The sequence below is a fragment of the Alligator sinensis genome, unplaced genomic scaffold, assembly GCF_000455745.1.
Source record: "Alligator sinensis unplaced genomic scaffold, ASM45574v1 scaffold68_1, whole genome shotgun sequence".
In the NCBI taxonomy this organism is placed as follows: Eukaryota; Metazoa; Chordata; order Crocodylia; family Alligatoridae; genus Alligator; species Alligator sinensis.
Genome location: NW_005842728.1, coordinates 428650 through 442793, shown reverse-complemented (window position 1 = coordinate 442793; position 14144 = coordinate 428650). Strand labels below are relative to the sequence as shown.

General features: G+C 45.6%; 1 long non-coding RNA gene across 2 annotated transcripts; it reads right to left on the bottom strand.

Moving 5' to 3' along the window:
• Nucleotides 1-1871: 1871 nt before the first annotated feature.
• On the bottom strand, nt 1872-13890 carry LOC102374016. 2 transcript variants are annotated; one of them, XR_325017.1, is made up of 4 exons: nt 13853-13890; nt 3052-3175; nt 2208-2490; nt 1872-2030 (listed from the first exon to the last, which is right to left on the bottom strand). It is a non-coding gene; the product is annotated as an uncharacterized LOC102374016 (long non-coding RNA). The 2 variants fall into 2 exon arrangements; XR_325016.1 differs by lacking the exon at nt 3052-3175.
• Between the last annotated feature and the right edge of the window lie 254 nt (nt 13891-14144).

The following is a 14144-nucleotide window of genomic DNA, read 5'->3' as shown; positions in this document are numbered from 1 at the left end:
AGTCTCTAAGCTTGTGCCTAAGGTATTCTCCTACAAAAGGGGAGACTTAGGTTTCGCTCCCAGGGAAACTCACGTCTCCCATTTCATGGACACTGCTCTAACTCAAGGCATTACGTAGAAAGGTAGGCTCTAGCTACCACCACCTTATAGGAAAAAAGAGCCATGCTCTACTCTCAAAGATTAAACAAAAGTGCCTGCCATCAGGAGAGGACTCTGGATCCCAAGTGACTGGAGATGCCTTTCTGCAGCTCTGAGTCAGAGAAAGGCAGGGTTTAATGCACCCACCTGTGCTCACATCTCCTCTTGGTTAGCATCTGGGCAGGTTCCTCTGGGGATGCCCAACTCCCCCTGTACATTGTGTATAAAGTAGTCTTGGCACTACCACAAGGTTCTGGACTCTACTCTGGAAGCCAGGCACTTCAAGTGAAGCATTGTGCTATGCAAGCCCTTTACTGTTTCTTTATCTAAAGTCTCTGAGGAGCACATGTAAGCCTGCTGATTTCCCAGAGGCCGATAACCTGACCAGATTTGAGTGGATTTTCAGAGAGGAACTAATGCCAAACTTCAATTCTCTGCTTCAAGGCAGGGGGCCAACAGCCACATTCCAAGAACAAAAATGTTGTCTTCAGAATCTTGGTAGTGTAAACAAAGCACATTTTTCCCAATTTTATTTTCTGAAGCAGTTGAACTGTTCTAAATGATATTTCCCCATAAAAAAGGTTAAGATTTTTTTTTTAATTTTAAGTATGGCCAAAAGGCAGCTGAAACAACTCAATGGTTTTACAATTGAAAGTTTCAGGCAAACTTAATACTGCAAAGTACTACCCACTAGGCCTGTGCAAAGCAGCTGGTAGTCGCTTAACATTTTAATTCAGCCAATTTGGGGGACAGCGATTCAATTTGGCGATTTGAATCACTGTCCTGAATCAATTCGGCTGAACCTCCAAATGGGACAGGCCCATCCCCCGCCCACTCTCCTAGTACCAACAATGGCTGCCCCACCCAGCCCCAGCTCCTGACTCTTAAAAAATAAATAAATAAAATTAAAGACCTGGACTCATTGGCTCCTGCCAGGTGGGGGTGGGGGGGGAGCAATCCCTATTGCCTCCCACTGCCCCGTGCTTTGTGGGGGGCTCTGCCACGAGCCCCCAGAAGCCCCGGAGTCAGGCAGGGCAGCCCAGAGCTGGGGTCAGGCAGGGCAACCATGTGGGGGGGGGGGGGCTGGGAGAGTGGGTGAGTCAGGGATGGGGCCTGGCAGGGGACCCCTTATGGTCCCCTCCCCCTCCTCCAACCCTCCCCTCACCTTCTACTTACCAGCACAGAGTCCGGGTCCAGCTCCCTGCGGCAGCAAATGGGGACTGCCCAAGTCTCCGAAGCTCTCCGAATTGATTCAGAGAGCTTCAAAAATAGATTCAGACTTTTTTATTGGTCTCCCGATTTAATTCAGATTCAGAGATTCGGCCACCGAATCAGGCCAAATCTCCTCCGAATTGAATCAGCACCCAAAGCTTCGTAGAGCCCTACTACCCACCTTATCTGAATTATTAATCACAATTTAAACAAAGCAAAGCAGACAAAAAATTGTCAAAAACATTTCAGTCACAAAGGGTTGTCATCAGTAATCCCTCGATTCAAGGATGATCTCTACTACAGCTCATTGATAGATCCCAAGATGACCTATGAGTTCAACCCTCTCATCCATTCAATATTCAAAATCAGTTCTGAAAGGAAGGTGGTCCTTAATGAGAATCAAGATGAATAATCCAAAAAGGGAGAACAGAGTTGGGGTGATAATGTATCCTTTCTTGACCCCAGTTTGGATGACAAACAGATTTGTCTCCAATCCAATACATAAGATGGTCACAGTCTAGTCATGAAGAAGTCTCAGGGCTTTAATGTACTTTTCAGGACATACAAGTTTTAGCCAATACTTTCCAAAAGGCTTCACAATTGACAGAATCAAAGGCCTAAGTGAGGTCAATGAAGGCCATATACAGGTCCTGATGTTGTTCCTGACACTTTTCTTGGACCTGGTAGGCAACAAAGATTAATGTCAGTTTCCCCACAGAATAGAATGAAACCAAACTGAGATTCTGACGGGACTTCCTCAGCAAGAGGTAGAAGATGGTTCAAGAGTATGTGCACAAGAATTTTCCCTTCTGTAGAAAGGAGGGTGAAACCTCAATAGTTCCCACACACAGACTTACCTCCTTTCTTGAAGATAGTCACAATGTTGGCACTCCTCTCATCCCCCAGGATCACTTCATTGTTCCAAAATCATAGAATAAATTCACAGAGTCTCAGTACCATTTTCTCACTGCCAGTCTTGTAGATTTCAGCAGGTATGCCATCCAGTTCTTGGTTTCCTAGATGGCATAACAGACTTCTTCTGGGATAGGAAGGTTGGTGAGGGAGCTCCTTTAAGGGTGTTGAGGGGGATGGACTCAATGGTGGTATCTGCTATGGTCAACTCACAGTTCAGAAGTGGCTCTGATGGATAGAAAAATAGTATTTAGGTTTTCTTTTGGGAACTGGTTTGTAGGTAAGATAGATATACATTAAAACAATGGTCCAGGGCACTGGCAAGGGTTAATTGATTTCTAAAAAGCCTGTTTGTAACAAAGTTTCCTCAAGGCCAACTGTATCTGACACAGGCTAGCAGCAAATAGACACACAGGATGGGAAATTGGAGACATGTACCACACTGTTCCATAACATGAGATAATGGACTCTGAAGCTCTGGCACCAGGCCGCAGTTCCCATGTGCAGAGAGCCCTTGGAATTTCCAGTTTTGGTTGATGGACCAAATTAGGAGGACACTGGAAAAAAACAAATTAGGATGGGTGCATGTGATGGGTTTGTGAAACAAGGGGATAGCTGACAGGACAGAACATGGACAGTATGACTACCACAGAGAGATTAATCAGCAATGCTCAAAGATAAAGAGAGTCAGAGGAAAGAAAGAATGCAAAAAGAGTCATTTTAGAGCAGCAAAGGGTCCCCAAGAGGCCATTAGGGACAGAGGACATACCACAAGTCCATTTTACTCACCCCACTGAGGGGGGTGGGAGCGGGGCATGGACCTCCAGCCTGCTGACATCTGACATTCAAGAGAGAACCTCAGAGGGATGCTTGCATACTGGTCAGATGTTCCTCAACTCTGTGAACCCTAGGACTGGTAGACACAGAATTGTTGCATTATTCTTATCTACTATCACAGTGTATCCATAAAATTTGTCTGTTATCAAATGGAGAGACTGTGGTCAGTCTGAGGGTTTGGGTCCACTTAGAACATGGTATCTGGGTCATAAATCCAATGCCAACAATTGATGACTCCACCAGGACAGTGACTCTGACTCAAGGACTGGGACCTGGTCTAGTGCCAACAATTGGTGACTGGGTCCTTGGGACTGTGACTTGAGGGCAGTAACCTGGCTAATCAGGGAATTTGCTGACACAGAGTGAACCTCTCTAGAGGGGTCAGACAAGTCCCGTAGTGGGGTAAGGTTATGGAACAAGAGGTGGAGACCTGTTTGTAAGGGGAAGCCATTCGGTAGTTCCAACTAGGCTTGTAAGCTAAATAACCATGTTTTTGTCACAGTCTTTTGTGCAGGAGGTTATTTGTTGCACTGCTGACCAAGGGGGTGGTTGTTTGTCCGAGTCAGAAAGAGTAGTGTACAGGGGTACAGGTGTGTTGGTGGCAGGGACAGCAACTTTGAGGAAGACAGGGTCACAACCTGATCTTGGAGTGTGTCTGAGATTCATGGTTTGGACAAAGGTATGTGCAGTGGTCCACTTCAAAAGCCAGGAATAGAGAAAACTGATCTTTGCTGGGGGAAATGTGTGAATCGCAGGGAAGGAGTCCTTGGGACTGAGGCATTTGTAAGCAAGGCTGCTTCTGCAAAAGGAGAGTGTTGCTTTGTATGGATTATTAATGTCATGTTTATAGAGCAGTGTTGTATGTTTGCTCTGGAGACTGTAATTTGGAAGTTACAGTTGCACCTTATGGCAAGCCAGAATTATCCAGGCAATGCAGCTTCAGGGAGCTTGGACACAGTTAAAAGGAAGAGCAGGAAAGGCCCAGACCCTCCCTGACACTGGGGACAGATGTGAAACAGACACCTTGTGATCCTGTGTGCCCCTCAGACTAGTCAGTGCCACAGAAGTTTGATTTTTGGAGGCATCTGATATCATAGGAGGTTAGGAGGGGGCACAAGCACTGTTACTGGATACCTGCATATTATTTTTGCTGCTTTGGCTTATTTTGCTAGCATGCCTTTGTGTTGTAAGGCAGTAGCAGAGGAATTTGTGCATTGGTATGGGAGGTGAGGGATGACTTTACTATTCTTGCAGAAGGGAGAGCAAGGCAGATTCTAGAAGTGAAGAGTGTTAACAGCTTCTTAAGGCAGGAAGGCATTTACAAAAACTCATAGTGCAGCTGTGTAAACGAAGAGTCAGTGCTGAGAAGCTATTCAGAGTAAAAAACAAACAAACCAACCAACCAAGACACCACAGGTCTTATCAAAGGTGCCTTTAAAAATTAAATTAAAAACAAAACCAAAACAACACAAACACAAACACAGATGCATGGTTTTGAAGTTCTTTTTAGGGCTGGATGGTTTCCCGAAAGATTGTGTGTGGTTTGTTGACCGGAGGTAGGAGGACAGTAGCTTTGCTGTCAAAGATACAAGACAGAACTTTGCTGGATTGCTTTGCAGAAAGCAAGGCCAGAAGGGGCTACTGACAAGCACAGACTGTGAAGCCTGCAGGCCAGGAAGAATATACTTAAAGCAGTGCCAGAGTTAAAAGATCTGTCAAGGGAAAGAAAGGCTGAAAAAAGTTAAAGGAGACCCATACAGTGAATGTTAAAACCCAGAAGAGAGTATGGGGACTTCAGAGAACTGCGAGAGAGAGAGAGAGAGCGCGCGCGCGCAACACACACACACACACACACACACACACACACACACACACAGTGAGAGAACTATGAAAGGGCTTGAGAGAACAGATCCACAAAGTCCAAAAAGTGACTGAGAGTGGGGGCCAAGTAGCAAAGCCCAGCCAAAGGTCATGAAAGTATGAAAAGCCAGGGACTCAGTCTGAAAGGTGTGAATCAGAGTCAGTGACTTGTGGCCCAGGAGGGGGCAGAAGAAAGTGGGACCAGAGTTCAGAGTGGAGGAGAGACAGAGAGAGATCTTCCAGCCCAAGAGGGGCCAAGTATCAATGTGGCTAGAGAGCCAGAGAGGTCTGAAGCCCAGGAGAGTCAAGTGTTAGCAGGGCCAGGTGCCAGTCTCACTGGCCCAGGAGCAGGGCCAGGACCCAGACAGGGGTCAGAGTCTGGGGGACATAGCTGGAGACCAAAGGGGTCCAGAGGAGCCATAAAATACCAAGCGGTCTGGCAATCCAGAGGCAGGGCCCTAGAAAGATCAAAGAGACCACTGCTAAGACTGCAAGAGCTGGGAGCCCGAGATCTCAATTAGTCTGAAGAGGAGCCAAGAAGCCCAAAAGTGAGAGACTGTGCCCATGAAGCATGAAGATGACCAGGGCAAAAGAGCCTGAAGATTGTTCTTCGGTAAGCCCTGAAAACTACACCCTCCAGGGTCTGGCTAATGTGGTGGAGCTACTTGTGGCAGGGTAGTCTCTACAAGATACCACGTCAGCCCAAAGCAGCGGGGGCTGGACTCAATGATCTTTTGAGGTCCCTTCCAGCCCTTAATTTCTATGTTGCCACCCCAGAGAAAGGCAAGTATAGGGCACCTGAAAACCCCATCTCCCACTGCCTTGTGGATCACCCTTTGAGAGAAGGCTTGGGGGAGCATACCCCAACAGAAAACCCCTTGGTGGAAGCCAAGGAAAGATGTGTGGCAGGACACACCTTGGAGCACCTGTCACTGAAAAGAAAGGACTATTTAAAAAGCAGCCTCTATAAGGATCAAGAAGAGGAATCTCTGGATGAGCTGCAGCATGACAAGGGCCAGGGCCCATTGTAAGCAAAGCCAGCCTCAGTGTCAAAAGTGATTCCATGACATTAGCTAACAAAGTGGGTTGAGCCCCTTCCTTTTTTGTCTTTGTGTTTTGCAGGATGTGGACCATCACTGAAGCATCAAGAAGTTTGCTTGGTACAGAGAAAAAAAAAGTATGCATCGGAATTGTCTTGCTGTGTTTGTGCAATGCTATTGATGCATGTCAGGGTGGGAAAAAGTGGCAGATCTGACTGGCAGCTGGACTCCATTTCCCAGCAGCCCCTGCCTGTGTGGCTGGAGCCAGTTTTCATGGAGACCCCAGCGGCAGTCACATTGTGATACCATGAGGCTGGACTTTCCATGGAGACCGGCTCCAGCAGCACTGGCAGGGAGTATGGCAGGGCATAGAGCTGTTCCAGAGCCCAGCTAGGATCTTGCACCAGTGACAACATGGTCCAGAGCTTCAGCAGAGCAATGATCTGCAGCCTGCATGCCCTGGGCAGAGGCATGCAGGCTGCAGATCATGGCTCTGTCTCAGCTCCAGACCATGCTGTCACTGCTGCAAGATCCCAGCCAGGCTTTGGAACAGCTCCATGCCCTGCCAGGAGGGGCACTGCTGGGCAGGGGAAGCTTGAGAGGACATACAGCTACCCCAGAATTCTCCATAGCCCCCAATAGCCACCCCTCCTAATGTCACCACCACTGCCCACCTTGCACAGGTGATGGCAGCTGAGCCCACACTGCTCCCACTCATAGTGCAGCCAGAGTTTGCCTCAGCCAGAGGCTGGTACCACTGCTGCCTGGCAGTGCTGCTGGGGCTGGTCTCCAGAGAAACCCTGGCCCCACATTATCAGTGTGGATACTGCTGGTTTCTCCATGGAAAAAAAACTGGCCCCAGCTGCATGGGCAGGGGCTGCTGGAAAATGAAGTCCACTCCTGGCCAGATCCAGCTCATGGGCTAGACTTCACCTGCCCCTGCTGTAAATGGTTGTGATATTAACTATGCTAAACAATGAAATATAAGCAGAACTTCTTGATAGGCTATGGAATATCTGCAGAGTGGCTACAGAAAATGGTGCATCATGTGGATCATGGTCTCTAGGGCTTCAAAAAGTTCAGCCATGCTGAAGATCAAGAAGGCTAGATTAACAATTTGTTTTTATTGCCATCCTTTTGTTGGGTTTCTTTTGTTTGTTTGTTTTGGTTTGCTTGTGCTAGGTAAGTATTTAAGCTTCTTATAGTAGAAATAGTAATACAACATAGCTTCATTAAATTCGCAGAATTTGTGCAACAAGAAGTAAAATGGTGGGATCCCAATGGAAACCAGATATGCTGTTTGCAAAGGAAGGGCCTCGCGCTTGGCATTGCTATGGGTTCTTACATAATGGAGAGGCACTGGTGGTGCTGCATCATGAGCAACCTGGTTGGAATGATAAGGAAAGCATTACCTGCTATATAGGAGGGGTAGAAATGCCAGAAACATGTCTGGTCCCCAAACATTTTAATCATAAGATATTTATCTGATCTAAACAGCCATATTCACAATCAGTCAGATAATGTGCTGATTGACAAGAGGAATGCTACCTGAAAAGCTGTGTAAGAGGTTTAATAAGCATCTTGGGCTGTACATTCCCCAGCCCCAGTATGGGAAACCTGTTTAAATCTGATTGGATAAAACTCAGTTGCCGAGTTAGGGAATGCTGAGGCAAGACACCAAATCTGAGGGTGTATGGGTGACATCTGAAATATGGTTGAGAGTTTGTCACAATGTCTAGCCTATTAGAGTCCTTAATCATGAATGCCATCATACTTTCCCCAAGATGACTGGTGGAGGTCCTCCCCACAAATCTCATGAACATTCCAAGTAATTCCCTTGATTATGTTCCATTTATGATGAAGATGTGCATCTTTAAGGAGGATATTGATGGCTATGAAGTGGCATTTAGAGGTTTGCTTTTGAGAATTGGCTTGTAGGTAAAGTAGATATGCATTAGAATAGTGGTCCACGGCAATGGCAAGTGTTACTTGATTTCTAAAAAGTCTGTTTGAGACAAAAGTATCCTCAAGGCCCTCTGTGTCTGACACAGGCAAACACCAAGCAGACACACAGGCTGGGAAATGGAAGACATGTACCAGACTGTTCCATTACATGAAATAAGGGACTCTGCAGCACTGGCACCAGGTCAGTGCCCAAGAGCAGAGCCCTTGGGATTTCTGGTTTTAGTAGATGAACTGAATTAGTCATAATAAAATGGCTTTGTGAATGGACTCTCTCTAATACATGTATGTATAAAAGGAAGTCACAAGTAAGATAACATCATCTAGGCAAATTCTGAGACCCAAGTTTAAATCTGTCCTTCACTATAAAACTTCCTATGTGACCTTTAGCAAACTATTTAGTCTCCCCAAGTCTCAGTCCCTCATCTGTAAATTAGGAACAATAGTGCTTCCAATGCAGAAGCACTCAGAGACTGAATGCACTGAGTATTAAACAAATACAATTAAAAACAGCTCAGAGTTGGAATATACAGTGCAAGATGTTTGCAGTAAACTGTCTGTTAGCTGCAAACAGAATGAAGAGAGAGATAGAAAATTTGAGGAAGTAAACTAGAAATAAATGACAGTCTGTTCACGCTTGTTCTATGAGCAACAGAAGCTAAATTCCTAGAACAGATTACATGCTCTGCCAGAAAGACAGGATGCTATGATACTATGGTGAAAGAGACACAGAAGTACCTAAAATAGAAACAAGGATTCCTCTCACAGATCTTGCTCCTTTCCACTCTAATTTTTCTTGCTCCAGTCCCACTATACGAACTGGTCAGATGATACAGATTCAAATGCCAGCAACATGCAAATGACACATCAGATGGGTGGCTATAGATGTGCAATGAGGCTGCTCCGACGTGCTATAAATTAGTGTGTTGGAGCAGACGTGATTAACCAGTTCTGCTGGAGCTTGGTAATTACCACAATCCAGTTGACTCCAGCATCACGTGTATCAATGTCACCGCACTGAAAGTGGTGGCGGGGGCACTTTTAACTAAAGCTTGTTCAATAAGATTTACTTAAAAATGCCCGCACTGCCATTTTTCAGCTTGGGGATGGTGATACATGGGATGCTCTAGGTGCTTTAATTAGAAGGCCTCTGAGAGCCATTCTAATTAAAATTGCCCCTGCCTCCCCCCGCACTCCCAAAGAACTTGTATAAACACCCATAGTTTTAAGTTTTCTTTATCACATGCAATTACACAACTACATCAATCTCATTAGTTCAAAGAAATTGGTTCATAAATGAAGAGGGGGAAAAAAAAAAAAAAAAAAAAAAAAAAAGTGAAATTGAACCACAGCACATCAGATCAGTGAAGGTGAGCTACTGCCTCTGCACTGACTATTCATTGGATAAAATGAATGCAGAGCAATGGAGAATTTTCTGTTCCATTTAGAGGAAGGGTCCAGTTTAGAAACCAAAGCCCTCCCCTTTCCAGGGCAACAATGATCCTAAAGAGCCATGCTTTCCAGCTTGCCCCACAGATTTCCCTCACTTGGCTGCCCTGCGGAGGAGAAGCAAATAGGGTCTAAATAATGCCTAACCTGTGCCAAGATTGCCATTGCTATTCTCCCTGGGAACATGAAGGAATAAATAACAGATCTTCATGTTGCTTTGCTTTTTGTGCTAGTGGTTGGCACTCAGTTACATCAGTACTGAGCACAGGAAAAGAATCTATATGTTGAATAGTGCACAGAGAAGCACACCATACTTCACTGAGGCATTTTCAGATACAGTCCTTTGACAGTGCAAACATGCCTACCAACTCAGAATAAGCCACAACATTAATTTGAATACACCTGACTACAGTACTACTGTCAAATAATAGCTACTATGAAGAAGAAAAACACCCTACAGTGCTCCAAGATCTTGCCTCATGTTGAGCAAAAGATAGGGGAGGGTGGCATCTTAAGATTAACCTGTTCGGAAAGGACTAAGCTTTCATAAGTAACAACCTACTTCACCAGATACTATGAAAGGACTGGCAGAAGGAAAGCAGAGAGACCAAAATCCAGTCAAGCCACTCTCTCTTTCAACACTGTTCACTGTCCTTGTCCTTTTCCCTTCTATATAAAACCCTTTCCTTCCATCAGTCATTTCATAGTATCTGACAAAGTAGGTGGCTGCCTATGAAAGCTCATGCCTTTCTGAACCAGTTAGTTTCCAAGGTTCTACCCTGTCCTACCTTCTGCCTGACTTCAGAGTAACATGGCTTAGCACCCCAATGTTGAATTGCAATTAGTGGAAATTAAAAAATTCAAAATCCACAGAAAACCAGGAAAAGCAGAAAACAGGAAAAAAGCCTCTGAAGCAGGCATAAGGGACACTACTTTGCATGAACTGCAGAATATAAAGGAGGAACAATGAAGTAACAATAATTATTTTATATCTAAAGGGAAATATATAAGTACAGATTCATAGATAATGCCAGAGAAAACCTGTGTGATTCTCTGAATTGACGCCACCTTGTAATACAAATGAGAGGACTTCCCTAAAATTGATTCATGTTTGAATTTCAGCACCTTCTGTAGATACCTGAAGGCAGACTTACTTATCTGATGACACTTGGTGACAGTCCCAAACCCAAGTAAAATAAGGAGCATTAAGAATGGACTAGTTGCTCATTCTGGTGAAAGAAACTGATGACTACAAAGAGGGGCAACTTAAAGTTGGAGGGCATACAAATGATGACAGACTACAGCCAAAGCTGAAGTGGCACCGAGACCTGTAACTTCAGCCCTGAAGCAATAAAATTCACCGGGCTCAGCTGCTAGAATATGTGCATGTTGAATGAAATTTGTAGGTGCACTCACTTTATTATTTAGACGAAAAGTTGTATATTAGAAGTACTAGAAAAGTATCTGGGGTGGATTCAGAAGGGGTGCAATGGCACTACTGCACCCACCTCTGAATCAGCGCTGCTACAGAAGCAGCAGCCAGGGACTTCTTTTAAGTCCCCAAATCCAGTAAAAATCCTTCTCCCACCCCATGTTCCCTATCCACGCTCAGTGGCACCTCTCTCCACTGCTGCATCTGGCCAAGCCTGGTTCCATGTGCAGCCCAGCTGGAGCAGGGCAGGAGCAGCTCTGGAGCTTCCCCTACCTCTTGTCAGTTAGGTACAGCAGTAGTGATATGAGGGGAGGAGGGGAATGGCAGGGGAGAGAAAGGGATGTGCTTCTGAGCCTGGAGGAGAGGGGAGGGGGCAGCAAAAATTCTTACTTGATTGAAAGACTTAAAAAACAAAACAAGGAGAGAGAGACTACAACTGCTGCTCCTGTGGCATGGTCTGCCCACCCTGGTAGTGATGGAGTCTGGAAACAGGGGGTTCAGCATCTCCAGCACAGGTTGCTATTCCTGAACCTTTTTTTTTTTTTTTAAAAACAAGATCCTGGATCTGCCAAAGAATATATTAGATCTAGTAGACAAGAATAAATGTGACAATAATTGAAAAGACCACTATTTTAAACTCAGGCAAAGCAGAAAATATACATACTTGAAAGAGTAGCATTATTTCTATCCAAGAATGCCACCAAAGCACTAATAAAATTGAACCCAGGAAAGGAAAATTAGAGTTGCATGTTTTTCTACCCCATACGCAAAGGTTACAATCATTTAATAATACTGTGCAGCAGATGAAAATAAAGATGTTGCAATGCAATTTAAGATACTCTAAACAATATACCAAGGCATAACAATGTCACATCAGTAGCAGATTTAATTACTAAAAAGTAGGAACAAATAAGACCAATATTCCTTTTCCATTCCAAAAAAGAAGGAATTACAAAAAACAAACAAAAACACCATATGGCCAAATTATGTAAAACAGCTTAGCTGTTGGAAGGATAACTTTTCCACAGAAAGATATACATAGAGACACATGGGCATTGCACAATGGAACTATAGAAAATAGATACATTATATCATGCTCAGAGGAAGATGGATTGAATCACTGAAAAAAAAAATGCATGTTCATTCAGTGGGGGCAAATATAGAGAATAACCAAAGCCTTGTAATAGAAATTATCAACATAGAATAAAGTTTGCAAGAAGAGAAGAAAACGCACCATATGAAATTAGCAAGCTAGATAACTAAACCTTCATGGATATTTAGCATAGCTTAAATACTAGATACAAAAAAATTAGGAAAGTGAAAATGGAGGAAAACTGGAAGACATCAGCATGTGATGTCAAATAACTGAAGTTATTCTAGGATTTGCAAAAACAGAAAGGCTTAAGCAAACAGATCTTAATGAGTCAAGAGTCAAAGTGAAAATAGCAGAAGAAAGAAAGAGAAAGGACTAGGGAAAGTATCACAAGTAGTTACAACTGAAAAGGCAAGGAAGGAAGCAAAACCATGCAAGATGAGAGAATGAATACACACCAAAACAATTGGCTAAATCATGAAAAATCTGACAGGTATCCAGTCATTATCAGTCAATGAAAGAGTAGAGATATGTTAACAAGCAAGGATGAAAAACTAAGTTGGGAGGAGGACATTCAAGAGATTCTTAATACACAATAATGTAGATGTACAACTACAAACATTGAAGAGCTCACAAAAATCCCATCAAACATTAAACATCAAGAACAGAACAATTTGTTCTATGGGAAATTAAGCTAAAGGACTAATGAACAGGAAATCTCAAGCTGTAGACAACTGTGGCAAGGTGGGGCTCCCCACCTAGCCACAGTACTAGGTTCCCCACTTGCCTTTGAGCATGGCCCCCACCTGACTCACCTGTGATGACTTGTTATTAACCAATTAATGATCTTAATTAGGGTGGGAGGCTGCCCATTTAGTGCCCCGATGCCAGGGGGCACTATCTGCAGCTGTGTACCTCCTCTACACCGCAGCCCATGCCTCGCAGATGGCATTCGGATGTTACAGTGCTCCTGGCCTATTGCTGGACCAAGCTTAGGCCATGCTGTCAGGCCACAGTCACACACACCTTCATACCACCCTCCTCTCACTAGGGCCTCTCTCACTCCACCCTCTCTCACAGGGTCTCTTTCATACATCCATGAGTCATTCTGCCTTGTTCCCTCTTGGAGCAGGCCCCTTAGGCCAGAGGCTTAGCTAATACATCCCTTGGGCAGCAGACATACCGTCTTTTGGGACTCTCCCGTGACCCTGACCGGGGTAGTGGCCAGCCAATTACCCAACCGGGTCTAAGCTTACTCTGGCCCCTTCCAGGGGCAACTCAGTACATGCAAACACACTGAGCACTCTGGTTCTTCCCCTCACTGGGGTCCTCATCTCCGCCTCCTCACTGGGGCTACCCCTCACCAGGGCATTCTTATCCAGCACCACAACTGATGCTCCAGGGTCTCACAGGGGACTCTCACTCCCCAACCTAGAGCAGCATGTCAATGTACTATGTTATTCCCCACCTCCACCCAGGGCTCCACACCACCCCGTCCACCCAGGGCCATGGGGCTTCCCTCCCTGGTGGGCTCAGGTGGCCGCAGCTGTGCCTGGCCCCCACTCTTCCTCCTCAGGGTCTCTCGGCTTCTTGCACCCCACACAGGGCTCAGGTGGCCACAGCCATGCCTGGCCCTCACTCTCCCTCCTTGGGGTTTTTCAGGGTCTTGCACCCCACAGGGTGGCTGCAGCCATGCCTGGCCCCAACTGCCTCCAGTGTTACGCAAACCCACCCGAAGGGGAGGGCTAGGGTTAAGGCACCTCCTACCCGCCTTTCGCCAGGGTGATAACTGGCCTGGTGTTTCCTGGGGGCTCCCGCACCACTGAGAGCCCCACCCAGCCACCCACTCCCAGAAGGGTGCATTTTTAGGTCAGGACCAGGAGCCTCCTAATCATCCCCTACAGCTCCTACCCTTACCTCCAGGAGGATACAAGCAGCCTTGCAGCCAGGCAATGTTGATGCCTCCTATGCCAGCAGTGAACTGCCCTGTTTATATGGGCAGCCAGAGATCTAAAATGGCCGCAGCAATCAGGCACCTGCTGGCTGCTTGGCCTAGGTCTTAAAGTGGCAGGCGCTAACAGTGCCCTGCCACACACCTCCCCTCTTAAAATGGTAACTGGGGAGGTTTTCCCTGCTGCTCCTCCAAAGCAGGTTCCCCTAAGTGCCTGTGAGAGCCCTCAAGTGGCAAGCACCCCAAAAGGTGCTCCAC